Below are 26,502 nucleotides of genomic sequence, written 5' to 3'. Positions count from 1 at the left end.
AACACAATAGCTTCCTAAAAAGTAATAAAATATCTAGGTTTATTTAGTAAAATAATTGTTTATTTTTCATTAATTATTTTTATGCACAAAAGTTTTTACAGTTCAGCAAACACAAGTATAAGTAGGTTAATGTTCAAATAAAACACAAATACAAATTTTGTATTTTTTTGCTTAGAAAAAAGGATTATATGTATATGTATTATACAGTGCTATATCATTAAAACACTTTTTTCATTGTGTAAACACTATTGATTTTGCAGTAATAAAAACTTTAACCTACATACTCGTATTTAACAGTAAAAATTAGTTGGTGTGATATTTTACGACGTTTTAATATATTTATAAAATGCACGTATTTATCATGTGGAAAAATAAATAAAGATCTTTCGTGGAAATTAGAGGAGTCGTAAAGTTTTAATAGAAGTTGGAATATATTACCTACCATATGAAGAGTTTACAATTTCTTCAGCATAGTGTTTTCATATTTTTATTTAAACATTACATTTGAAATTAATGGTTTAATAGAGTACCTGTCGAAAATTTATTGTTTACCTATTACCTATTACAAGTGAAAGTGACTAATGCGACGTAATTCAGTAAAGTAATTAAGTTAGAAGCTGATATCAAATGCTTCTTGGATTATTTAGTGCAATTAATACACCTGTCATGTTATAAATTAAGTTTTGAAATTAGTAGGATTTGGTAAAGCTGTGTAGCTAGTAGTGCCAAATTGAAGTTTATTCCAAAAGCGGCTAACCTCTATAGCCGGCCATTCTGGATGCACAAGAATCTTGGATTATATGGACACAAATCTAATGACAAAATTCAAATATAAATTGATGGTATTTTTACCGTTTAAAGCAAATTATACCTGAAAATTGAAGGGTTGTTATATGGAATAATCTGCACATAAACTATGCATCGGTGTTGAATAAAATTATCAAATTTAGCTTAAAATTTGCAATAACAGTTGCTCCAACAAAAATAGGAAAGTTGACATTACATTTATTTTTTAGGGTATGTTTTAGTGTGATACATTTCAAAATTATTAAATACATATCAGGCTAAAATCTCATTTTGCTTATTGTACGATTCATGTGAAAAGCGTTTTACTGTCAGTAATGTGTTTTTATTTAAAATAAATATGGTATTTTTTACCTAATGCCATACTAGTATTTTTGGCATAATGAGAAAACTTTTATAAAAACAACTTTGTCAGTTCTCTTTTTCGACAAGTAAAAAAGTACAAACAAAAATATTTGCTGAATATTTAGTTATTCTTTTTAATTTGCAAATGAGGAATTATAGTGCTTGTTTGCTCTGTATCTGTAAATAAATGTTTATATTTGTTTTGAAATTGGTTTGGTTTTATGTACATTGCTTAATTTTGGTTGTAAAATTTAGTGTTTAATTGTTTGTTCAGAATAATATTGTTGCATCAACTTTCAAAGTTACTGATAAAGTTTCTGAAATCGTTATTCATTATTCAAGAAAGTAATTTTTGTGAGATTTCTTTAAAAAATTGTATTATGGAATAAAATATCACTTTCAACCTTTGGCTGGTTTTGTATTCATCAATTGGCATTCCATTTTCTTTCTGAGATGTCTATATTTCGATGACAGTAGATCAAACATTATTACCATACGAAAGCCTCTCAGGGACACCTACACAATGAACTATACAAAAGTGCTATACAACAATCCCCATATCTGTTAACTGACAACTACCAAAGGTATACCTTTAGCTCTGTTATATTTTATTTATTTCCTTTGTGCCAACATAATAAAAAAACGGTCCAGTCGTCTCGAAGACATCCCTTACTTTCCAGAAGCGTTCATTTAAGGGATAACAGCTCGGTAGTCATTAATATGTATAGTTTTTCAAGTGATCCTTTTAGTGTTTGACTCAACAGTAAAGCAGGCGGTCAAGTCAACCCTGAGCCTAGTCCGGCCCATAAATCCGGTGATTTCAGAGAAAGCGAGCGACAAATCAGACTAACACTGTTGTTAAACGTAACTGTTGGGGTTTTACAGCGCCTTTATGGCGTCCAGCGCCCTAATTGCTCTTGGTCCGCATTCTGGCATCGTATAGGCTTTGTTTATTCTAGATTAGAATTTTACACATACGCGCATAAAAATTTCGTGATAGCACTAAAAGACTTTCATTTTATAACTAGCAGGTTGAAGGGTATTTTACCTCTGGAATTGCTCAACCAAATTAGAGTTTGTGAAACTGGACGGTCCTTCTCATAATACATGAGGATGAAGGCCGATTTGGATGGCCATAATCTTGTGATGTACGTTCTGCAGGTTCTGCCAGGATATTGCGATATGCATTATCTTTCCAGGCTGGATTAGTGCAGCAACTCATACTCTGATGAAGTTTCTTTGCAGACATGTAATTGGGTTGCATTACCCTCAACACAAAAACTACCTCAGCTAAAAGTTATAACTACAGTTTAATTATGAAATTGTCCGATGTGGGGTCGTTTTATTTCACTTTTACTTTGGAGTGTGTAATAGGGATTTTGTAATCGCTACCGTGGGGAAATTTTCTGATAATTAGGTCATGTGGTTACATCAACAATAATGATGATACTATTTTCTCTAAAACAACAGATTGAAAAGGGTCTTTGTGGTTAATTAATTCTATGAAATACACAAAGTTGATCGACTCAGCCTGTTATAAAAATTTGAAAACTCAAAAGCTTGTATAAGAAGACATCTTTTAAGAAAAACAGTCCGCTCCTTGTTATTTGCAAAGTCAATTTAACAAAGAGAGTTTATATTTCAGTTATTTCAAACTTGAAAGCTTCTTATAATGACATTTATCATTTGTTAGCCACTGAAAATTATTTTGTAAACAACAAATGCAAAGGTTTTAATGAAATTGCATCATTACGTGTTTTCAGTCATCCTTTTATAATTAGAACTTCAGACATTCGCAGTGCGTGCTCATGCATACGTTGAAGTTTAGTTATCTTTACTTTAAGTGTTTCGTACAGTGACTGGAGTGGAAGAGACTTTACTGATGTTGATACAAGTTAAACGGAAAATTTCTTGTAGCCAGCCATTTGCCAGAGTTAGGATTTAGTATAATATAGGAACAGGACAGGTATAGGAGAGGTTAACCAGACTGCTGGAATAGACCGAATTTCTACTTCAACCGCATCCCTTTCCGGTCACGAAGCGGAGTCTCTACATTGATAGAGGCTTGTTTTTGGTCACTTTGTGCGCATCTATGATTTATCGAACCGTTGGATGTTAATTTAGTAATGCTGTGGTTTCTCTTGGCAACTGTTAACTACTGTATGTAACATACATATGTGTATTACAAAAATTTTGCTTTCACTCTATTTCTTCTCTTCTTAAACAAAATTAAAAAAACTAGAATTTTTTACACATTCTTACAAATGCTTTTATATTTTATTATTGATAAAATAGTTAGATAAATTAGGTAACCGATTACTTGCAGAAAACATAAAAGCTGTTAATTATGCGTGGGTCGCCTTGTGCTATTATATTTCGATTAAAATGGATCAAGATTAAATTGCTTTTATTTTGGTGTGGGCGGAGTAAACTTACAGTGAAAAATTTAATTATAATAATAAGTAAAAGAGTGGCCTTTCTAACAAGATCGGGAGTGCGCGATCTGCATAGTCGATTCAATTTTTGTCTTCATCACAACTCACCCACGACATGAAAACTTGACGTGGTAGGAATTTTGGATGAAAAGATTATGTCGCTAAATGCTTAGGATTTATGACTGTATGTATTTTCGGATGTACGCTTATGTTTTGTATCTACAAAATTTCCCTATATACCCATATTTTGTGCTGCATTTTCCTGTATCTTTGAAGGTTCGTCTAAAGTCTCTAAACGATCAAAGAATTTGGGAGAAAAACGTTCCGGTTTGAAAAATACTCTATATATTTTCTGTCGATAATGACATCAATAATAAAGATAATTTGAAGGAAATTACGGCAAGGAAAGGAAGTTACAATGATGCTTCAGTTGAGCTGAAAAAACTCGCATCATAAATTTTATACGACTCGATATTTACTAAGAAAACAGGGAAATATATCCTGCTTTAATACACACTAAAAGCGCGTACTACTGGTAGTATTACCACGGAAACAAGCCTTACTTTTCAATAAATCCTCGTTTAAAATCGCGCCATCCTGGAGGTAATGAGAACGTTATTTAATCGGGTAGTTCTGTGGTTGGGTTATTTTCTTGATTACTCCGGGATTTCAAAGACATTCTCGTACATTACAGACAACACTAATAACCTTGTAATATACAGGTGTCCAGATTATTGCGGCATTTCAAATGCTAATACTGCCTACTGCCTACATTTAGCATGATGCTTGATTACATTATTATTGACACTTTTATTCACTTAAAGTGATACGAAAATAACAAGAGCTTGGTGTTAATGCTTGCAAAATTAGTTTTCTTTAGAGGAGGTACTTCCGCTATTTAAACGTAATAATAAAACCTTTACTTGCATTAAGCTAACATGATTTTGCAATTAGATGGCAGACGTTGCAGGTAATACACAACAAAAGCTATCAAGTGTTGTAAAGGAGTTAAGCCTCACAATAAGGTAGTGTATTCTCTGTGACGCTATACATCCGAAATCTAGTCACACTCCATGAGGTTGGTCCCGTTTTCTCTGATGTTTGTGTCCTTTATAGCAACATCTATTACTGTTAAAAATTATACAGATGTTCTTGGCATTTGAATAAGTGCTGTGTTATTTTCCCTTGAAAACTTAATTTGTCAAAATCTTACACAAATAAGTCTTCTTTATTTAGTTTAAAGAAAATCTCACTAGCAGACTGTTAAATTGAAACATCAATTCAAAATATTTAATTGTAGAAATAACAATTTTTTATTAAAGATGAAAAAAGAAGTGATTTTATTGTTTCATTATTAATATTTTTTTAAAGAAAATTATTAATTTTTTTTTAAAAATTTCAATAAAATGAACATAATTTTCATTAAATTTATTCATTTCAATGTATTGCAAATCATTCAATATTCAACTTGTTGATTTATTTGGAGAGCATCACTACAAAATTCTGAATTGTTTACAGTGCCACTCGGCATTAGTAGTTACTACTACTATAATTATGTAATAGATCCTTTTAATGTTTAATTTCAAATAATGAACCTACTCGAGCACAAAGAGGAAAAATATTTATTATGTATGCGTTTACAATATTATTGATTTTCTACTGTTGTCACCTTGTCAGGCTTGAGCGCCTCTCCCAAAGATTTTTAGGAAATAAATTAATAGGTGTTTAAGTACGAGTAAAAACCACAAATAAATATTTAGCGTTGTAATAATTAATACCTTTATTTGTGTATATGATTATCATTTTCTACTTATGAGTAATACTTAGTTTTTTTCAATGATAATATTTGAAAGCATTAAAATGAAGGAAATGCTTTCTCAAAAATAATTTATCTTTGTCAGCATTTTAGCAATGAATGAACTAATTATTCTGTTAAAAATATGTTGTAAAAATATTACAAATGTGGATTTGTTTCATATTTTGAAAGATAAAAGTGCTTTCATTCTCGCAATATAGAAATACAACAGACAAAATCTATGAATACATTGTGACACTTTCAAATAATATAAACCTTCAATTTCTGGCGGTTGCGAATTTTCAACGAATCATTAATTTCTGTTGTGGGTGTACGCTTTCACTTCAAGTAATAGTCACTATAATCTAGTGATGAAAGGGGTAGCATGTCCTACAAAGAGAGGACCACTGAGTTATCTAGAGGTGAAGAGCTTAATCTCACAGAAGCTTATTGTTGATGGATATTAGGTTGTAAGTAATTTACAGTGTGACAATTTCGTATAATGAAAACCATTAAATTGATATCTAATGCGATTTATTGAAACTGAGTTTGTTTTTTAATAACGCGGGATAATTAATTTTAAACTGGGCTTATCGGGGAACTTTAAACCATAATGGATAACGTAGCCAGGATAATTGAAACTTACTATACCAATCATTATTTTAGTTATAAAGTTTTTAATATTGAGTTAGTGGTTTGGATATAACAGCGTTTTTGTGCGGCTTACATCCGCATTATTTAAATAATAAATATAAATCTTGCACAAACATTTATTCTAATGTAAATTTAGTAAGGTGTAATTTTTTGCGCGTTAACAAAATGTGAAGGAGAGATAGGATCTGGTTTGCTCCGGGCTGGAAAAGCGGTGCTCTGCTTCATATATAAAACAAAATAGCTTCTAATATTTTCTTTTTGTATTTACAATACGTCTCATGTAATATATGAATGCCCTTCGACCTATGAAGCTTTAGACTCAAAATCATTCTCGTATACAGGGTGCGCCAGAGCTTTCGCCCCAGAGAATTTTTTTTTTTTTAATTCTATCTGTCAAAAAATTTTGACATATTTTTTGACATTTGACACTTTTTTATGTCTATTTAATGATACTGATGATCTTGTATATGTTTTTTTTACAATTATTTAGTAAAGGTACAAAAAATTTGCCAATAAAAGTCTCAAATAACACTAAACAGAGTTACAATTTAGGATACAGCTTCCTTGTTTTCTCTTCTAATAGCCAGTAGAAAAAAAATTGGAAAATTGTTTTTTCAACAGAAATAAATAGAGTCAAAGTGCAAAATTTTAAACATTTTTTCCATGTTCCTGGCATAGTACTTTACATGGTATTTTTCTCTGGGGCTCGAGTTCTGGCGCAGCCCGTATATTGTTTTAATAAGCACCACTGGATGCACCTCCAGTTTATGTTTTAATTTCAAATTTAATTAATGATTAGTTCATTAAAAATAATTGGTTTTAAATATAATTGACCAACGACAGCTTTTGCTAATGGACTGTCAACATTAGTTAAGCGATAACTTTTCAAGTGTTTTAATTTCTGGAATTTTTTCGACACGTTTTCATCTATGATGCGTGATTTTTTTTTTCGGTCGCTTTCACTGATTCTTTCTAGTCTGGGTTACCTTCGGGTTCAACCTAATCTCAAGCCAAAGGTAATAGGTTTATGTTGAACACAACAGGAACAGATGTCCAGAAATCGATGAATCGGCTTGTTGGGTCGCATACGTTTGAATTAAATAAATTATTGTGCGAAGCTGAGGACGGAATAAACAGACGAGTGCAAGGAGATGCTTTCCCACTTCATTAATTTCCGTATTCCTGGGGGCGTCGTTTATCAGCAGGATTCTTCCTTGACCTAAACACTTACGCACGTACTGCTACAATATGACAGACGTTTTCTCTCAGTGTAATAAACGAGGTCACATCCCTAATTAAGGCCAACATTGCGTTGTCTTTCCACTGACCATCATTGGTGATAGCTTGCATTTGCAACCGTCTATCTTATCAGGGGCGCGACGAAGGAAAGGATGATATGACCGAAATGGGATGGGGATCATTTATAACTCGCCTGATCCAGATTCAATTAAACGAGCTGCTTAATGGCTGTAATTCCATTCAACTGGATTATATCGAAAAAGGAAGCTTTACTTCGTCCTGTTTCGACGACATTTATAATTATCACAGGATTGAATTGTCATTAATTATTTTACTTTATCAATAATCGGACAAAATCTGTACATGTTTATTCATGGGTTTTTCGTGGATAAAATCCCTCTTTTCCTTGAAATAATGTTACGTTGTGACTGCTGGAGTAAATAAGATGTAATTTGAAGACCATTATTCTGTGAACTGGAGCGTTACTTAATTTTGGAGACTGCGAATTTGAGTTTATGTAATATGTAGGTACTAAGCATGTGAGTTTGACCGATAATAATAACTTGGCTAGGGTGGTAAATGATGCCAGAAAATTTTGATAAACCTAGTAATAATTACATAATAATAATGAAATAAGTTTAATTACCTAAAATATTTAAATCTGCAAATGAAAAATGAAGCGAGTGAACGTAATAACGTAAACAATATCAAAAGATCAAAAGTCCAACTGTACACACTTCATTTGTGTAAATTAATCGAAAAGAATAATTAAAATGGGTCCACAAAAAACCTTTGACAATATTTGCGACATATGTATTCATTTGAAAATTAATCTATGAATGAGGCTTTGCCGGGCTTGTTCACGCTTTATTGAACAGCCATTGAAATGTTTGTGAAAGCTCATTTAATTGAAATACAGGTTAGTTATAGTTGCATAAAGAACTTGTATAGCTGAACCAAGTGTATATTAAACCGTTTTATATTTATACTGAAAGTTGCTTATGAGTTATTAAACACAAGCGTTAGTTAGTTTTATTTAGTCTTCAAAATAAAAAGTTGTGGAACTGTTGCTATCACAGTGAATAACAATATGGGCTTAGAATTCACACAAAGATTTTGAGGAGTAAAATGGAAAGAGGTCATTAATATTCATTATTTTGGGAAGTGTAATTAAGATATGAATTAAGAAAACGGAGAAGCAAAGTTTTAGGCAGCTTTAGTATTGAGTCACGCAGTGTTTAATTTTTGTAGTTTTGTGTTTGTTGAAATAAAGAAATTAGTAGATTTATAAATTCAGTTTATTAGAAAAATATTTTCAAAATAACAGATTTTGATCCCGAGTAGTGATTGGTTGAGGTTACTGCTTTTAACAAAATTGGATGCTTTATATGTAAAACTTTAATAATTCTAAAACCTTTTATAACATTATGGGTTAAAGCATTTACTATTTGATGAAATATTGCAACAGATTTGAGGAAAGAAGCATTTGATTTTCAGCTCAGTTCGTTTGTTATATGTTTCTAATCAGACAAAATTAAATTAATGTACTTATTTTGTTTGTTTATTACAACATAAATATAATTAATGAAAAATTCTTATTATAGATATATTTCAGTAAAGTATTTGAGTAAAAAGATAGAGATAAAGTCAAACATTCTTAATTAATCAAAGCTATAATTTGCTGTGACATCAAAAATTCTACGAAAAGAGTTAAAACTAAAAAAAATTGTTTGGAAAATTACATTTTAATTTTAGTTTTATTAAACTTGCGTTAACTTTAAATCTCTCGGATATACAAAATAAATTTGTACTCCAGTTGCATCAGTGTATTAAAATTCATTAGAAAATGAGGAATAATCCCGCATATGAAATGCTTCGTGGAGTAGTTTAATAAGCACGATATATCAACAAAATCAATTTAAGTGAAGCTACTTCGGTAAAACATTTAAAGAACATAAAATAACTGTTTAGATTTTGTTTTTTTTATTAATATTTAATTGCCGTGTTTGTAAAAATTCAAGTAAGATAAGTTACCAGAAACATAAAAAAAAATATTTAAAAAATTTTATCCGTCAAAAAATTTTGACAATTATTTTTTGACATTTGACATTTTTTTATATCTATTTATGATACTAATGATCTTGTATATGTTTTTTACAATTATTTAGTAAAGGGACAAAAATTTTGCCAATAAAACCCACAAATAACATTGAACAGAGCTTCCTTGTTTCTTCTTTTAATAGCCTATAGCAAAAAAATTATTTTTCCAACAGAAATAAATAGAGTCGTAGTGCAAACTTTAGACCCTCATAATTTAGAAATTTTTATAGATTAAATTTTTTTAACATTTATTCCATGTTCCTGGTATCTTACCTTATATGGCATTTTTCTCTGGGGCGCGAGTTCTGGCGCACTCTGTATATCCTCTCACCATATACTCGTAAAAATATTTGTCATCAAATATTGTTTCATGTACACGCACAGTAATAATATAACTGTGATTCATTTAAACTGGACAGTACTGATCGAATAAGTTTTTAATATGCAAATTTTGTTTATGTTTTAATCAATGTTGTTTTAATATAATTGTCTAAGAGCCCGCGGTCGCCAGACCTTCGTCATTTTGTAAAAGCTGAAAATTTGTCAGCGCATACTTTCAACACAGGTAGGAACGATGGGCAAGTATGAAGTTTGTTGGGTCATCGTGGCTTTGAGATATAACATGTAGCAAAGAAGTAAAAAAATATCAACTTAAATTTATCAAATAAAAAAAGCGTAATTTTTTTATACTTTGTTCGGAATAATATTAGAAATCACCTCATCCATTGCCAGACACTTAACATCGTGGCAACCCCTAGTCAGACACCCTTAAACTTTAATAAATTGTAATTGTACTTACGTTATAGTGTAAAAGCTGAATTTTATACACGTTACTTGGGTAACTATTAGAAGATGTTTTCTCATTAGCCAGACAGTTTTGACAGTTCTAAGTGCTAAGTTCTAAGTTTTAAGTAAAATAAATATGATTCAGTTTTGACAAAGTATCATCATGGGAGGCCTATAGCTACCCTATATGTTTGTCTGGCCGGGGGTAAAACTGTCGAAACTGTCTGGTTACTGAGAGAAAATCTTTTAATACTTGTTCAAGTAACATGTATAAAATTCAGCTTTTCAAACAGTTACAATTTATTAAAGTTTAAGGGTGTTCGACAAGGGGTTGCCACTATATTAAGTGTCTGGCAATGTATGAGGTCATTTCTAATATTATTCCGAAGACAATATAAAAAATTATGCTTTTTTATTTGATAATTTTAAGTTAACATTTTTTATTTCTTTGCTACCTGTTATCTCCCAAAGCCACGACGACCCAAACTTCATACTTGCCCATCGTTTCTACCTGTGTTGGTAATATGCGCTGACAAATTTTCAGCTTTTATAAAATGACGAAGGTCTGGCGACCGCAGGCTCTTGCTCGTTAACTATGTATTACAATCTAATTGTATGTACGTACTCGAATAAATTCTTAGAATTAGATCAATTTTAACAATATAATAAAAAGTCTATTATTGTAAAATAAATAATTAAATCACACCTATTGTAATACCGTGCGATCAAATAAAAAATAAATTAGAGTAGGCGTCGATTAAATTCTACAGTTGGCAACACATTGCCTGGGAATCTGGGTTGGAAATTTTTCCCACAAGCTGGAAGTGTAGGTATAACAATAAAAAAATTCTGCTAAAGTGAACATTATTTCACTCAAAAGGAATAAAACGCAAACTTGTCAAAGTTTTCGCTGACATTTGATGTCAAAAATCAGGATTGCCATCTGAAGGACTTTAATCACCGCCTACTCTAATTTATTTTTTCTTTTTGATCGCACGGTACATTAATTTTGTCTTTTGATGTTTGACGTTTGATGAAAGAATGTATGAAATAACAAATTTAGTCATCTAGTTTTGTTCTTGTTGAGTATCTTACAAGAAATAATATTTTATGCAAATGATTAAAATAGTTGTGTTAAAAATGTGACATTTCCATTGCTTTGGTTTATTACGATTTAATATTGAGTTTTGGTTTTTGTAAATCAAAATTATATGTTCCTCAAACGCATTTGTTATTTAAATATTTAATATGATCAAGCTTTGCAGCACCCATTTTAGTTAAATTGGTTTTAAACAACAAAACCATGTTTTAATTTTTAGATAAATCACTAATTAAAATTTTGTTCTTTCAATGTAGTTATGTAGTACTTTTTGGGGAATTAACTAATTTGGTTTCTACTCCATCTCCTCATCAAAAAGTGAGATTTTATTCAACTTCTATTACCAATTCATAATTCAAGCCTCGAAGACGCTCTACGCAAACAAAATTGAAGATTTGAATGCTAATTGCTGGATGATGAGGGGTCGGAAGTGCGATTGGTGCTTCGATCACTCGATAAGGGCACGCGTAAAAATTAAATGTGGAGTGCTTCCGGTTTATTTTGAATAAAGTTGTTCTAGCCAGGGGGCAATAACAATGAATGGCGTTATCCTGGGTGGAGACGTTAGTATGGCAGAATCAGCACTTAATTCAGAGCAGGTCGAATGCTGCTAAACGTAATCCTCCCTCTTCGGTAATTGTTCTCAAGGATAACACACTAGTTCGTAAGGGAAACCAAAGCGACCAAACGGAAATAAATCCAATTATCAATCAACGGCACACTGGGCGCCATAACCCATCACCACAGCCTACGGACAAATTCGATTCCCCCAGCCATGGGGCGATCCAATTAACAAGGAATTTAATAATAGTTTTTGCAGCAAAGCTAATTTCATTAGTGGCGCATGAACCGTTGCAACATTTTAAACATTGAATTTGAAAAAAATAGCTTTGTTTAATGTAAACAGCTATTCGTATTCTCAAACATTTCATTAAAAGTGCTGAAAAATGGTAATGTCAAAGTGCATAAACCACTTATCGTTGAATTTGCATACAACAACTGAAAGCTTTTAAAATATCTCATCTTATTAAAACTTTGTCTTTTCAGACAAACATATTGTATTAGCAACTCTCTAATAGAGCAAGAAACTTCAAATCTTCCATTATTTTTTATGACTGGAAACTCTTTTTATGACTAGTTATCCCGTGCTAATTTTATAGACGTTTAAGCGGAAATATGAAGTGAGTTAATAAATATTTCAATTAGTGAGAAAACAACATAGTGATTTGGTAAATGACTTCATAAGGAATAATTCCAAAGTAAATCACGCTCTTTACACATTACTGTCCATTAAATAAGCTTTAAGTCAGTTGGGTGAGGTCAAACAATATAATTTCTTCTACGCTATAGTAGGTTGAAAGAATTAATAAATTAATGCTTAGTTGCTAATGTGGTAATTAAGCGCATTTCAAGTTTAACAGGATTTGTGCAATTAGATTTGTCCATCGTGTACTATTGTTAGTTGTGTAATTTAGTGAATTGAGCTGATTATGGCGCACTGTCCTAACACTTATTACTAAAGCTATGAATGTTCTGTCTCAATCAATAAGAAAAGGTATAATTCGCTTATGATTGCAGATTAAATGCAAAATATAACAAAAGAAAAGGTTCTGGATCTTATTGCATACGCATTTAATTTTAGTGTTTTGTGTTGTTATGCTAACTAGATGTTTAAAATAGGGAGGAGAAGTTTGTTTTGAAGTTTAATTTTTTAAAATAAAATGAGAGCTTTTGGTATCATTGCGTGTACGATTTGCCAGTTTCACACCTCTGCATGTTAATTATGTTTGATATTGCAACAAGTTTACGGAAAGCTAAATATGTAATTTTGCAAAAGTTCTCAATTTGGAAGTATTGATTGTATGGAATTAATAACATTTAAGATAGAAATAGAAATCATAATTAAACCACAGTTGAACGCTTTTCTTAAAATGAAAATTCTGTGTGGATTTTGTGATTTTATAAAAACGTAAGAAATGAAAGATACTCGTAATAACATTTACATAATTACTGAAATTTATTAAAAACATTTTCGCTTTTACATTTTTTGGAGAAAATTATTTCCGTTATTAATTGTTTGAAGTATGAAAAGCTATTTTTGAAGATACTCATCTCCATCTGATAGAACTTGCGTTTAATAAAAAAAACAAAAAATCGTAACATGAGACTTTACTGACCTAACAAATGTGTTACGAATTCTGAACACTTAACAGGATGATACGAGTATAAAATGAAATATTTTCGTCTTGAACTTTGACCTGTAATGACCAACAATGTTAGACAATTATAGTCATGTTTTTTTTTCTGATTTTACCAGACCGTGTTTGTTATAAAGATGAGGAAGGACAAGATTTAAAAAAAATAGTCAGAAAGTTTATTATTTCAAAAGTTAAACAAAACATGTTTAGTAAAAATATCACTTTAACTTAGCTCTCATTTTCAAAATATTTACCTATAGTTCAATATCATTAGAAAGTAGATCTGAACAGACACGGTTTGACAGATTTTTGATAATTTTTTTTTGTTTTATGCTAGTGGTTTTTCCTTTGTCTCATTAGTTTAATGAAAATAACGGTACAAATCTCCGTTTAAATAAAAATGCCAGCTTTTGTTAAGCTTGCGTTACATTACTGATTGTATAACATGTAAAAACGAGAATCGCTATGTTTATCTGTTTAATTCGTTTATGGTGGCAATGTGAACGGTCATTTACATCCGCAATCTGTTTTTCGTTGCAACATACAGCATGAAATCAGATCGTACGTAGAATGTGCGGAAACAACAATTCCGTCTCGTTTTATAAAAGCGCTTCAGTTGACAATTTTCAATTTAAATTTTGATTGGTGCTGTCACTCAACTCTCGTTATTTATTTTCTTCCGATTTTTATGTACGCCGTTCAAATTGAACTTGCTCTGAATAAATCTTTTACTTGCGGAATATTCATTTTTTGAGTGAGATTTTGAATAGTGCACATGCACGTGCAGGGTAATCTCGTAAGCTGATCGGCTTTCCTGAAGGGATTTAATTGATTTAGAAGAAACTCGATTTTGCTTTACTTTAATTCGCTTTTTCTAATTGAATTCTAGTGAGTAATTATAAATTAGCCAGGTTAAGTGTACACCCTTAATTTGATTAGTTAAGTGATTTCGGTTTTACTGCTTCGCTTGATTTACTAAACTAATTAAACTAATAAAATAATAACAAGTATTGCTTCTACAACTACAAGATTATGTAGTAAGTTGGTATTGTTTGTAAATCAGGCAAGAGTATAAGGTCTTATTGCAGTTTGTGCTATAAACACTATAAATAGCCTGAAGTTGTAACGGCAGTACGACAGATGGTGTTTCCAAGATGTTTCCGTATGCACCTAATATGTCGGGTTATGGGTGTTATAAATTACGGATCATAAAATGCAGTAATGCCGTCTTGGGAGAATTTTAATATTGGCGCGCTTGACGTGAGTGCGGAAAGCACATCCTGGTAGGTTAGAGTGTAGAGGAGTAGCTCCGGAATCACCCCGGAATAAGAGAATATCTATTTCTCGTCAGCCCGGAGCGCAGTGGAAACTCTGCCGCCGTCGATTTTATCTCATTTTGATGTTGGAATCACTCGAGGAGTTTTTGCTGTAATCTATAATATATTTGATACCCTTGAGATATTGAAAAAGTCCCCGCATTGTGAAAGGGATCCAAATACAGTTGCGAATGTCAGAACATATTTGATCTCACTTCATTGCCTTCCAACTATATAAACTAGCTATAGGAGATGACTGCATCGCTTTTGAAAATACAAATCAACCCATTTCGAAACCAGTATCCACTTATCAGAAATCGCTCGGATGTTTTCACCTCAAATTGCGTTTGATACAGCCACTGCAGTCGTTTTTACGGAAGCACTTTTCTTTGATAATTTCGGAAATGGAGATCGGGGGGGATTGACATTTTGTTAGATGTAGAAGTGGAAAAACAAACATTTGGGCCGACCAAACTCTATCAATAATCCCCCAATGCACGTTCGGCTTTGGGGTGTCACAGTGATGACCCCTGACCTAAGCTATCCAGCGTAAACTCCAGTTTATTCCTCCACATCATGCCCGTTGAGACTTCACGAAACTTTTTACGTAATATCCAAGCGAAAATAGGTTTTTAGGGCACAAGATAAGATGTGAAATCTTAAACTTAATTTGAAACGACAGAAAAGAGCCTGTGCACATGTTGCGACCTTATATTTTTTACACGTTTACTAGCACTAGTCATACTAGAATATTAAAGAATTTTTCTGAAAGAAATTTATATGTTAAATTCCTCTTATTTATAATAATTTACAATTACTTGTTATTAAACATTATGTATTCTGTGTTGGGATTTAAAAGTGTAAGATAGCAATAAGTTATAGATATATGAGATGTTGCTAAAATTTAATTTAGTACAAGTTTCTAGTTTATGAATTTGGCAAATTTCATGTAGACTAACAGTCGTTTGAAGATTGCCATATATTTGTTCCACTTTTTTGTTGTAAATGGAGCCCAAAGTTGCAAATATTGGTATAACCACAAATATTTTATCAGTACAAGTTTTAAAATAATTATTATAGTACCAAAATAGTTCTACCTTGGTTTGAGTGTTGACACTCATTGGCACTGCAGTGAAAAAATAAAGCTTAGTAAATTAGTGCTGAGTTAGGCAAAGATCTTATGCTTAATATTTAAATTTAATGTTTATTTATTAGGATATTCCACCTGGAATTGCTTTACAATTCAGTAAATAATACAATAACCTTAATAACCTTTTAGGTAATAAATAATTTGTTGGGGGACGTTTAATTTTGTCCAAATCTTCGACTGAATAGAAATTTAAGATTGCTATTTGCTATTAATCACAGCCCTGTTTTGTTCTAGCCTAAATTACAATCTTCTAAACCCATAAGGATAACGCTTAGCTGTTATTAATGTTACTTGGTGGAGGTTTTATTAGAGACGGGTTGAAGGAAATCACTTATTGCAATGTCTCTGCAGCAATGATTTCGTTATAAAATATGAAAAGAGAGTGATGGAAAGCTGGGAATAAGTGTATAGTTTAGATACATTCGTATTTTATTACTTTTATGAAGAGTTTTATGAGATATGTGGTGTATAAGTTCCGACGTTTTGATGTTATCTAGAAGTAATAAAAATGTGCTGACTACTGAAAAGCATCTCGCATTTTGCGGTTGGTTTTGTTTTCTGTTTGTTGAAATGTAATAAATCGCGAGGAAAAATGGAGGAAAATATATCGCGCCACCTACGGGTGTATAAATCATTTTAATTCTAATTTAGATATTTGAAGATGGATTATTTGAACAACACGGGTGACTTAGAGGGAAACTTTTTAAGGGTGTATGTCTATATGTTTTTTTGGAGTCAAACTTGTTGAGAGTGGAGGAAGTTGTCTATCCAGGAGCAGTTTAAGGGAAACAACTTCACTAACTATGCGAGGGGGAAAATCACACATAAACATACAACCTTTGTAAGTCAGATTTTTCTTTAAGTTTTGTTGTTTGTGGCTTTGATTTACATCAGCCACTTTCATTATTGCGTTTTTACAAATACCAATTGCGTTTATTTGTTGGAAACCGTGTAGAAAACTTCCCGACGAACAATTTTAATATAAAATGGATGCTATGGAAATATGTTTCGCAGCTCATAATATTGACTGGAATTAACCGTTTCTCGTGCCTCTTCCGAATATTAATAGCCATTCGGTGCTTCCCTCTGTTATTTTCCGTGCCTTATCAATATTCCACTACTTCGCTAAATGCCTCACGACTAATTCTACTTCATTTACTTACTTGCTATTCCGCTACATTCGCTTGCCAAAACGAAACAATGCGTTTACTGGAAAATGTTAACATAATTTTCAACGAGGAAATTCAAATTAAATGTTTGAAGAATTACTACTTTGTTTTCTATTAAACCTTCTACGAGAACGCCAACACTTTAAACTTTTAAATACTTCAAATATATTTCACTCGTTACAGAAACGTAACTAAGCATTTATTAGAAAGATTAATTACAAAGTAAAAAATTTCATTACTGAAAGTTTTAAAAGTGATGAACTTAAAAAAAAGTAAACTACTTTTGTAAACTATAGTTATAAACTGTTGTTAATTTTTTTTGCAGAAACGCCTTTTTTAAATTGTATATTTTTTTTTGCAGAAACACTTTTTGAGATTTAATTAATATTTCTTTTGAATGATGACAGCATTTTTGTCAGTTAGCGTTTATTCATTCACTTGTGTTAATTTTTATTGAAAAGTTTCCATGTAAAACGTTCATTTGCTGACTCAAAAAGTTAATTCAGAAAATAATTGCATTTCCTACGCATTTGCATATCAGTTCAGAATTTTAATTAAAATTTGAGTTAATCCAAGATAGTTCTTCGTCGAGTATGAAGAATTAATAAATTAATTACTTGGCGAAACTCGAAATTAATATTTCAACCTGGACCTTTCACCTACTTTACAACTTTTAATAGCCATCATTTAGAACTTTTCTTGACGAATACAAGTTTCATAATTTTACAAGTAATAAAAAATGCTTAGAAATAAAATTTGTAGACGGTAAGATCGGATTAGAGTACACGCAAAGAATGTTTTCATTAACAAGTCTTAAAAGGTTTATACCGATTTTTCTCTTCTTCCTTGACCGTACATAAACGGCGTTGAACAAGTACCCGGCTCTAGATTTATATTTAAACGTTTTGGTGGATGTTACACCTGCAAGCAGATTCTCATAAAAAAATAAAAATACAAATCACGTAATATGTACACGAGAGGACGAAGCTGGAGGAGAAAGTGTAAACAAATAAGTGGAAAATCACACAGACATTAGAATGATTAAAACTTCAAATCAGTTTTAATTAATTTATTTATTTTTTAATGAATAAAACATAGTAAAGAATTATTTTAGGTTTTTTCGATTTAATATAAACTTACTCTTGGTTTGTTATAACCTGTTTCTTCTGATAAAACCTTTTTTTCGGTTTCTTAAGCACACGGTTTGGCTTGAATGGGAGACAGCTATTCAAATTTAATCGTTTGGATTGTTTCCCATTTTCCCTATTTAGATATTTCTTTTAGTCTCTCCTGGGAAACTCACCATCGTTCATTTTGTTTATGTGTTACTTTTTATAGCCGTTTATTTATGTTTGGTTCAGATTTGTCCTGCTCACTTGTGTTTTATTAGATTTATGCTATATTTTGATTGTTAGAGAATTGCATTTTAAATCCTTGTTAAGTTAAAGTTTAGTCATTAGTGTCAAACTTCGTTTTACTAAAAAGCAAAATTTCTGAGTTAACGATTTATTTCGAATTAAATTTGCAAGAGGCTTAAAAGTTTCAGTTAAAATCTTATCGTCTCAGCAGATCCAATCCGCTTTGTAGTAATTAAGTTCAAAGAGAAAAGCTTTGTGTGTGCTTAAAGCACTAACGTCCGTCTATACTCGTGTGATAATGCTTCATTTGACAACACTAGAAACGAAACATTTTATTATTTCGCTCAGAAAACAAACGTAATTAAAAATCAATACTTTCTGGAGTCACTCCAAAAACGCTAAATACAAACTATGATTTGACTTAATAAAGCTGATGACGTAGTTTTAAAGCTAATTTAATGATAACACAATTAGATAAGTAAAACTTAGCGATAATCAATTTTCACGAAGAAAAATGGCCGTTTTTGATTTTACTTATCGGACGTTTATCATCATTTGAATACTAACTTATTCGCTTTTTCCGTGATGTTTACAAACCTATAACTTTATTTAACTGTAGAAGCCCAGTTAATTAATACACAATTTTATCTAAGATCTGCAATTTTTTCATTAAAGTTTTCTTGTTTGGGTTAATTAATAATAGTATTACCTAACTAACCAATAATATAAGAGTTTATAACCAATTATGTTTATGCACAAAGTTGTCTAAAAACAATTTTATCTTAGAGTTCTATTATTGACACTCCTTTACTTTTACCTAGAGATAGAACAATGCTTCATTGGTTTACCGCATCTGAACAAAGGCGATATTGGTTGAATTGTGAGAACGAGGCACAACAGTAGCGTGAAATATCACAAATTCAGATTTTACTCTGCATAAACGGAGACGAATGGAAAATACAAATGTCAAATATTATATATGTATACAGGGTGTTCGGTCCGCCGATAACACCTAAACTTAATTGTTTTTTTCAAAAACTAAATTTTCAAATAATACTATTCATTCCTCGTTTTTTTGGTAAATGCATCAAAATTTTTTGGCACATCCGGTGTAGCCGGAATTGCTACCAAATTTAGTTTTTCAAATGGAACACCTATGTTTTTTTTCCTCGAAACAAAAATAATTGACATGAAAGATACGGTAAACCACTATTTATTACATTTTACTTTACATAATGCACTCAGAAAACAATTTAAAATTTTGAATTTCATTGCAAATTTTGCAACGTAGGCGGATTTTACTTGTCAAGGTATTCATGCAAAAAGCAATATGCTTGGATACCGTTTAATTGTTAGTTTGACAAAGCCTAATTTGTCAATAAATCTTATTGAGATCTTTAATAATGGATGATATTAATTACGACGAATTGGTAGATTAGCTTGAAGTGTTTTTAAGTGCAACAAAAATAGAGCGGAAGCTGAAAGATAGTATAGAGAAAAATACTCAAATAAAATTCACCCAAATCGTTGAAAATTTAGTCGAATTGAAAAACAACTGAGACGAATAGGTTCGCTTTTTAAAACTAAAAAACTTGTGGTTCTTTGTGAAGAACAAGAAAATAGAAATCTGAATGTTCTGTTATCAGTCGAAGAAAATCCAAGAGATTCCATAAGAAAACGCGCTCATAAATTGACAAATTAAATTTGTCAAACCAACAATTAAACTGTATCCAAGCATTTTTTTTATTCACACCTTTCCTTTAAAATTAAAAATCAGGCTACGCGACCATTTCCTTATAAAATTTTAAGATTTAAGATGTTTTTTGATTGCATTGTGTTACGCAAAATGTAATAAATAGTGGTTTACAGTATTTTTCATGTCAATTATTATTGTTTGGGGGAAAAAAACATAAGTGTTCCATTTGAAAAACTAAATTTGGTAGCATTTCCGGTTACACCGGATGTGCTAAAAAAATTTAATACATTTATTAAGAAAGCCAAGAATGAATATTATTACTTAAATATTTACTTTTTGAAAAAAAGAAGTAAGTTTAGGTGTTATCAGCCGGGGCGACTTGGACCGAACACCCTGTATATATATTTACTCAAATGGAGGTCTGAGATTTGTTTCAAATGATACATAAAAAAAATTAAGCGCAGCCATTAGCTGATATTTCAGTCCAATTACTGACATTTGCATACATTTTATCGATCAAAATTGCTTTAGTTTTTGACGTTTTAAATCGCACATTTTAACACAAATAACGAAGGTAATACATGTTCAGTCTAGCATTATTAAAAATAAATTATCTGCCCATATAGAAGTTTGTTTAAGCAAAATAATTCAATTCAATTATTCTAATACACACGCAGAAATATTTGTTTTTAAAATTGTAACAATTTGTTGACATACTTATTAAAATTATTTGGCAGAATATGTTCTCTTTCAGTTGTCTAGCACATGCTAATAACTCTAATTAATTTTTTAAATAATTTTATTCAATTATTTTAGATAGATATATTTTTCGTAATTTGCAGTTACAAGCTCAGAAATCATGTAAGAGAGTTGAGGTGTTGCGGTTCTGTTATTTATAATTTATATTTTAGTTTCATTCTATTATTCTTTGAATTTAATGTAGATTGGTTATCAGTTGTCGATAATTCGTTGATGTGCTGGCACCGGTTTTAACAATAGATAATGCTGTTGTCAGTTAATGATTACTGATTATTTGAAAAAAGAAATCTTTTGATATAATAAATGTTACTAATTTTTGTTTTTAAAAAAGTTTATGGGTAATGTAATTATTATAATAATATGTCATATACGTAATATGACTAATATGATTATTCATATACTCTTTATCATCAAACTAAAAAAGTATTAATTCCATCAAAAGTTTTGTATTTTTTTAATAAGCTGAATTAAAAAATTAGTTTTATAAATGTTATATTTGTCTTTATTCATTTCTAAAAAAATATTTGATACTTGATAAAGATCCCTACGTGGTTTATAAAACATTGAAACAAAATTTTACTTTGATTTAAATTCCAATTCGTTGTCTGTAAATCAACCTTAAGGCTCTTAAAACATAATATATTGTTTTGTGTTTAGATAATCATTATTTAAACACAAAATATTTTAGCCATTTTTTAATATTTAACAAGATCTATTCACAAAACTATTTTAATCATTTTTTTTATTCACTTAATATACGTTTATTATAATAGTTTGTTTTGTACTAATAAAAATACAAAATTGAAATTATGCAATTGTTCCCTTTAACAACAAAAAAGGTTTTCTGTAGTAGCAAAATTTCTAAAGCTAGTGTGTAATTACTGTAATTTATATTTCACTTTACCATGGAAGAACAAATTATATTTCCAAATGTACTTATTTAATTAAATGCTAACAAGCCCCACTTTGCAAATTTTCAATAGATTTACGAATGCTATCTGAAACTTGAGCGTAAATAATAGAGTTGTCTCTCTCTTTCTATATGTACAACTCATTTTGCCAGACCGTTGACAAGTCATTGTCAATTTACGCCACTTGCCTAAAGTTAACGCGACGAGACGACGTTATCGCAGCACCAAATAACTGTTGAGTGTTTTATTTGAAGAAAGACAGAGCTTTTGAAAAACACTGTTGTAATTAAAGTTCCTCTTGTATTATAATAAGACACCAGGGAGAATTTAATATGTATCAGACGTACATGAGGAAAAGTAAGAAAAGCTTTCACACGTTAACCATAAAATTTATTTGAGGAAATTTTGGTGCCGGAGATGCATATTTATGAGGTGTTAACGTGGCGCTCGTGTGGAATAAACGTTATTGGGATTCGTTGACCAACACGCGAGCTAAACTTGATCTAATAAACGAATAACATACTAATAGGAATGACCGGTTTAATGGAAGCTTGGAGCTTATTTTTGTTATCAAGTGGGGGTGGTCAGCTACATGGTAAACAAACACGTAATTATATCCCGTATTCGTGATGCTAAAGCTTTCGTGCTTGCAAGAATATATATTTTTTATTTTCCTTTTGTTTTTATGCGACGAGCTTCCAACGCATTTATTACAAAGCGATAACCAACGATCTAGAATCAGTGCATAATCCACGCTGAGACTCATTTCGGAAATGCAATAGATAGGATAATATATTATACGGCTGGAAAGCACTAAAGAGAACCCGGTCATAAAAGAGTAATTTTCTTAAAATCGCGTATTTATTTGCTTGTGTGAGAAGAAAATAAAAATTATAGTAAAAGTAAGGTCGCAACTTTGCTGCCTTTAATTAATTAAGCAGGTCAGAGGATGGCATCCTTTAATCATTCCTTTAGCTAAATGAAGCTTTCAGCGCTATGTTTGAGAAAAAAGAACAATTTCGAGGCAGCGCCGATTATATGAAGCATTTTATTACGAGGAAATCATTTTCGGCATTTAAAAGTATCAGAAAGCTTTTTCGCGTCTTTTTTACACAGCGTTATTGAGGAATTCGATACGGATTAAATTACAAAAATCGAGTCAAATGATTTGTCTTGATTATTTTGGTGCGAAACAAGCCGTTCGTATCTCCTGTTTAATTAAATGAAAGTAAAAATTGCGACTATTGGAAAAAGGGTACAAAGGATTGTAGCGTCTTTCAATTACTTCTGTGGATTAAACGTCTTGAATCGACAATCAGTGGTAATTGTCGGGTCATCTGGTAATTTAGTCGAGTGTTCCGCCCCCACGAACACCCTTTGCCGATTAGGCTAAATTCTTAAAGATTGATTAACGATGTATATTAACGCAGCAACAAGGGATACAATACCGCGAGACTATAAATTTATCCTTAATTGAAATAAAATGGCCCATATTTTAATTAACATCATTTCAATCTTCATCGCAAATAAGTTCATCTAAATTAACATGAAAATTGCGAAATCAACGCTCTACTGAACATGCAATTTCTTCAGCGTGTCTTTGACATTATTCTCCTCTTTTAGTCAAGGGCAGTTTATTTAATTTCTTGTTCCGAATTGCATTTGTTAATAAATTTTCTAAGTCAACGGTGTTACTGACAAATTTATTCAGTTAGATACATCTTGCTGTTTTTTTTATTTCGACGAGTGTTTCTAATCAACAACAAAATAGTATATTGTATCACAAGGCAGAGAAGAGATTTTTTATAGCTAAGCTGTTTATTTCCCGAGATGCATAGCATCGAGGAAAATAATAAATGCGAGGCTATAAAAATCTTCTGTAGCGTGTGTTATATAACACTTTCTTTTCTACTACTACATTTATTACCCAAAAATACCCAGAAATATAACCCTACTTAATGGACATGTTGCTTCAGACGAAACATGTCGTAATTCACAACTACTGTTTTTGTTAAATCACTGTTACTTATAGTAATGAATCGCTTACTTGTGTTATTAACTTAAGTTAGAAGTTTTCTATCTTTATAATATGATTTTTTTTTAAATTAATAAAGAAACTGCAAAGAAAAGGGAAAAAGTGTTAAAATTTGCTGCACTAAGTCACTACCGATAGTATTTTAACATGAAATAAACCCATTTTTTGTTTTGACATAGACAGAAATATTAGAGTTGGGGTAATTCTGATGTTTTTAATAAGAAAATTTAAGTCTTTCTTATTTGATTTTGCATTAATTTCATCTCAAAATACTTAAGTTAGTACTTGTGATGGTAGAAATATGTGTATCAATGTAATGCCCTCCAACACCGTTCCAGAAGAATTTCATTTATGTAGCATTATAACATTATGAAATTAAACAATCAAGATATTATTTGTTTGAATTCTTGATTGAAGTAAAGTTGTTGATTAGAATCTTAAAAAATAAAACAAAAGGAATTTGATGTTTCTCAATTTTGGTGGAAGCGCCGGGAAAATTGCTTGCTCTCTAATATCAGATTAAATTTTTAAGTAATTTGGTATTAAAAATAAAATGAGACCCCAAAGTAAAAAGCAACTACATTTTTGAATAATCTATTAGGTGATTATTTTATACATAAAACATGGTGAAACCCATCTTTCCACAATGAAATTTATATAAATATTTTAAATTAGTTTACTTATTTTATAATACACTCCTAAAAAAATTAGCTAATTAATATTATTCTGCTATTTGTTTATTGTTTCTTTCTCTTATTTGTAAATTTTTAAAGAGGCATTGGTAATGTTTACAAGTTGAATAAATAAAATAATACTTCTCCCCGAGTATGAAAATGTAACATAAAATGGAGTAAAAGTATTATGTTAAATTGACTCATTTGTTAAAACAACAAATAATTCTTTGCGGAAAAGTGTTAAACTTTAGAACAAAGCCGAATTTGGGCCCGGTAGGGTTGCTGTATTATTTCAATACAAGTTATACAGTAAACTTTAGCACTCACTAAGAGGTAGACTTCTGCTTGAAGTGCTATTTTACAAACAGTATAATACGTCCCTGCGTACCATTGTGTCTGTTTCTGAAACAGGACTCACTTTCAAATGTGTAGGATGACGAAGGTTGCTGTTTGCGAATTAACTCGCTTCAAATTTGTAGTTTGCTCAGACCACTCCTTGCGCTGTGAACGTAAATTTTTTCGTATTTTCTCTTCCTTGCTACTCATCATTCTGTTGCGTTATATTGGTTTCAATCAATCACTAATTCTTCGCAAAACCGGTTCTTAAATCCGAAATGTTTCTCCAAGCAGATTTGCAATTATTAGAAAAAGCGCCAAATCGTGTTTTTCTAGTTCCTTTTTTCCTCAAACTCGTCGATTTAGTAACGACGTAACAGTTTGAAGATTTGTTTTGATTTATTTACGAACACGTACATCTGCAGAACATGATTTATGATAGTGTTCAGCGTTCTGCGACAGATGAAACAAAAACACACAAAGCTTGCACAGTCGATCCTAGAAAAGGCACAACACTTCCTCTAAACCCGGACTCCCGGAACTCGCACACACACGCTCGCTTTCCCCAACTAGTCTTCTCTGACAAATGGCTTTTGTTAAAACCTAACCCAATTTCGGATATTTTCACTTAAAACTTTTCGCACCCAACTCTCCGAGCTCTAACAAATATTTAATTACGGAGCGGGAAGTGTAAACAATTATTTATACAGTGTGTACGAGCCTTGGGCCTGTTCTACGGAGGGTTTACGAGCACACTGTTTATACTTATCATAAGCCCTGTCATAATGCGTGTTAATTTTGACTAAATGAGGCCACTTAGTTTATTACAAAACGAATAGCTTCACCTGTTCCAAGAAAGTTATTAAGCCAACGATCTCATCAAGAGACACCAAGCAACGCTCTGTGCACAACACAACAAAAATTACTATTCAATTAAAAACCTGTGTATGTACTTTTATTTTTGACTAAATTAGGTTTTATTTACATATAATTTTAGTTAGTTTTAAGGACCATAGGCTTCATAATGCGAAGACAATTCGCATTACAAATTAATATAAAACGCAGATTTGCTAATATTATTGTTAAATTAATAACACTGAGTTAATGTAACAGAAAGCCAACGGAGCATGTGTTCTAAGGTTAATATTTACCAACCTAAATTATGTTTGATTTCCATTTGTTTCCCTCTTCGATGTAGAACAATGACTGTAGAATTGATCGCACCGGGCCTAACATATTTCGCATCAGCTTCGATTCATTTTTATCGTTTGTCTCTTAGATAAGAAAGACCATATAGTTGCTAGTAATTAGTGACCAGAGACAAAGCTTTGTTTAATCAATTTGGTTGTATTATTTGCACTATAAAAGATGCACGTAATAATCTGAGTAAATTTGAATAACTTTGTGTTCAATTTGCATAGTCGAAACAAAACATGGACGCAGTACAAGACTGGACTGAATAAGCAGGAATTAAAGATGTTTGCTAACAATTCGTGCGCTGAAAGCGCAAAACGCTGTTGGCTTATGTCTACAGAAAAAAATTTCGTCTTACGCAAATTTTGAGTGTATATACTACAAGAATTTCTGCAGCAGCGCGGCATGGTAATATTTTTTGCTTGATTACATATTTCATTGTATTACAA

The 26,502-nt window shown here is 31.2% G+C and overlaps 1 protein-coding gene across 2 annotated transcripts in view; it reads right to left on the bottom strand.

Annotated features, from left to right (window-relative positions):
- LOC123010526 (hemicentin-2-like) overlaps positions 1–26,502 on the bottom strand; it is a 154,692-nt gene that overhangs the window by 30,202 nt on the left and 97,988 nt on the right. The gene's annotated exons all lie outside the window — the stretch shown is intronic.

Source organism: Tribolium madens, unplaced genomic scaffold (assembly GCF_015345945.1).
Source record: "Tribolium madens isolate multiple individuals breed KSU strain unplaced genomic scaffold, Tmad_KSU_1.1 Scaffold_91;HRSCAF=231;Tcas5.2_LG7, whole genome shotgun sequence".
Lineage (NCBI taxonomy): Eukaryota > Metazoa > Arthropoda > Insecta > Coleoptera > Tenebrionidae > Tribolium > Tribolium madens.
The sequence above is the reverse complement of the archived record's forward strand: the minus strand, read 5'-3'. Positions and strand labels throughout refer to the sequence as shown.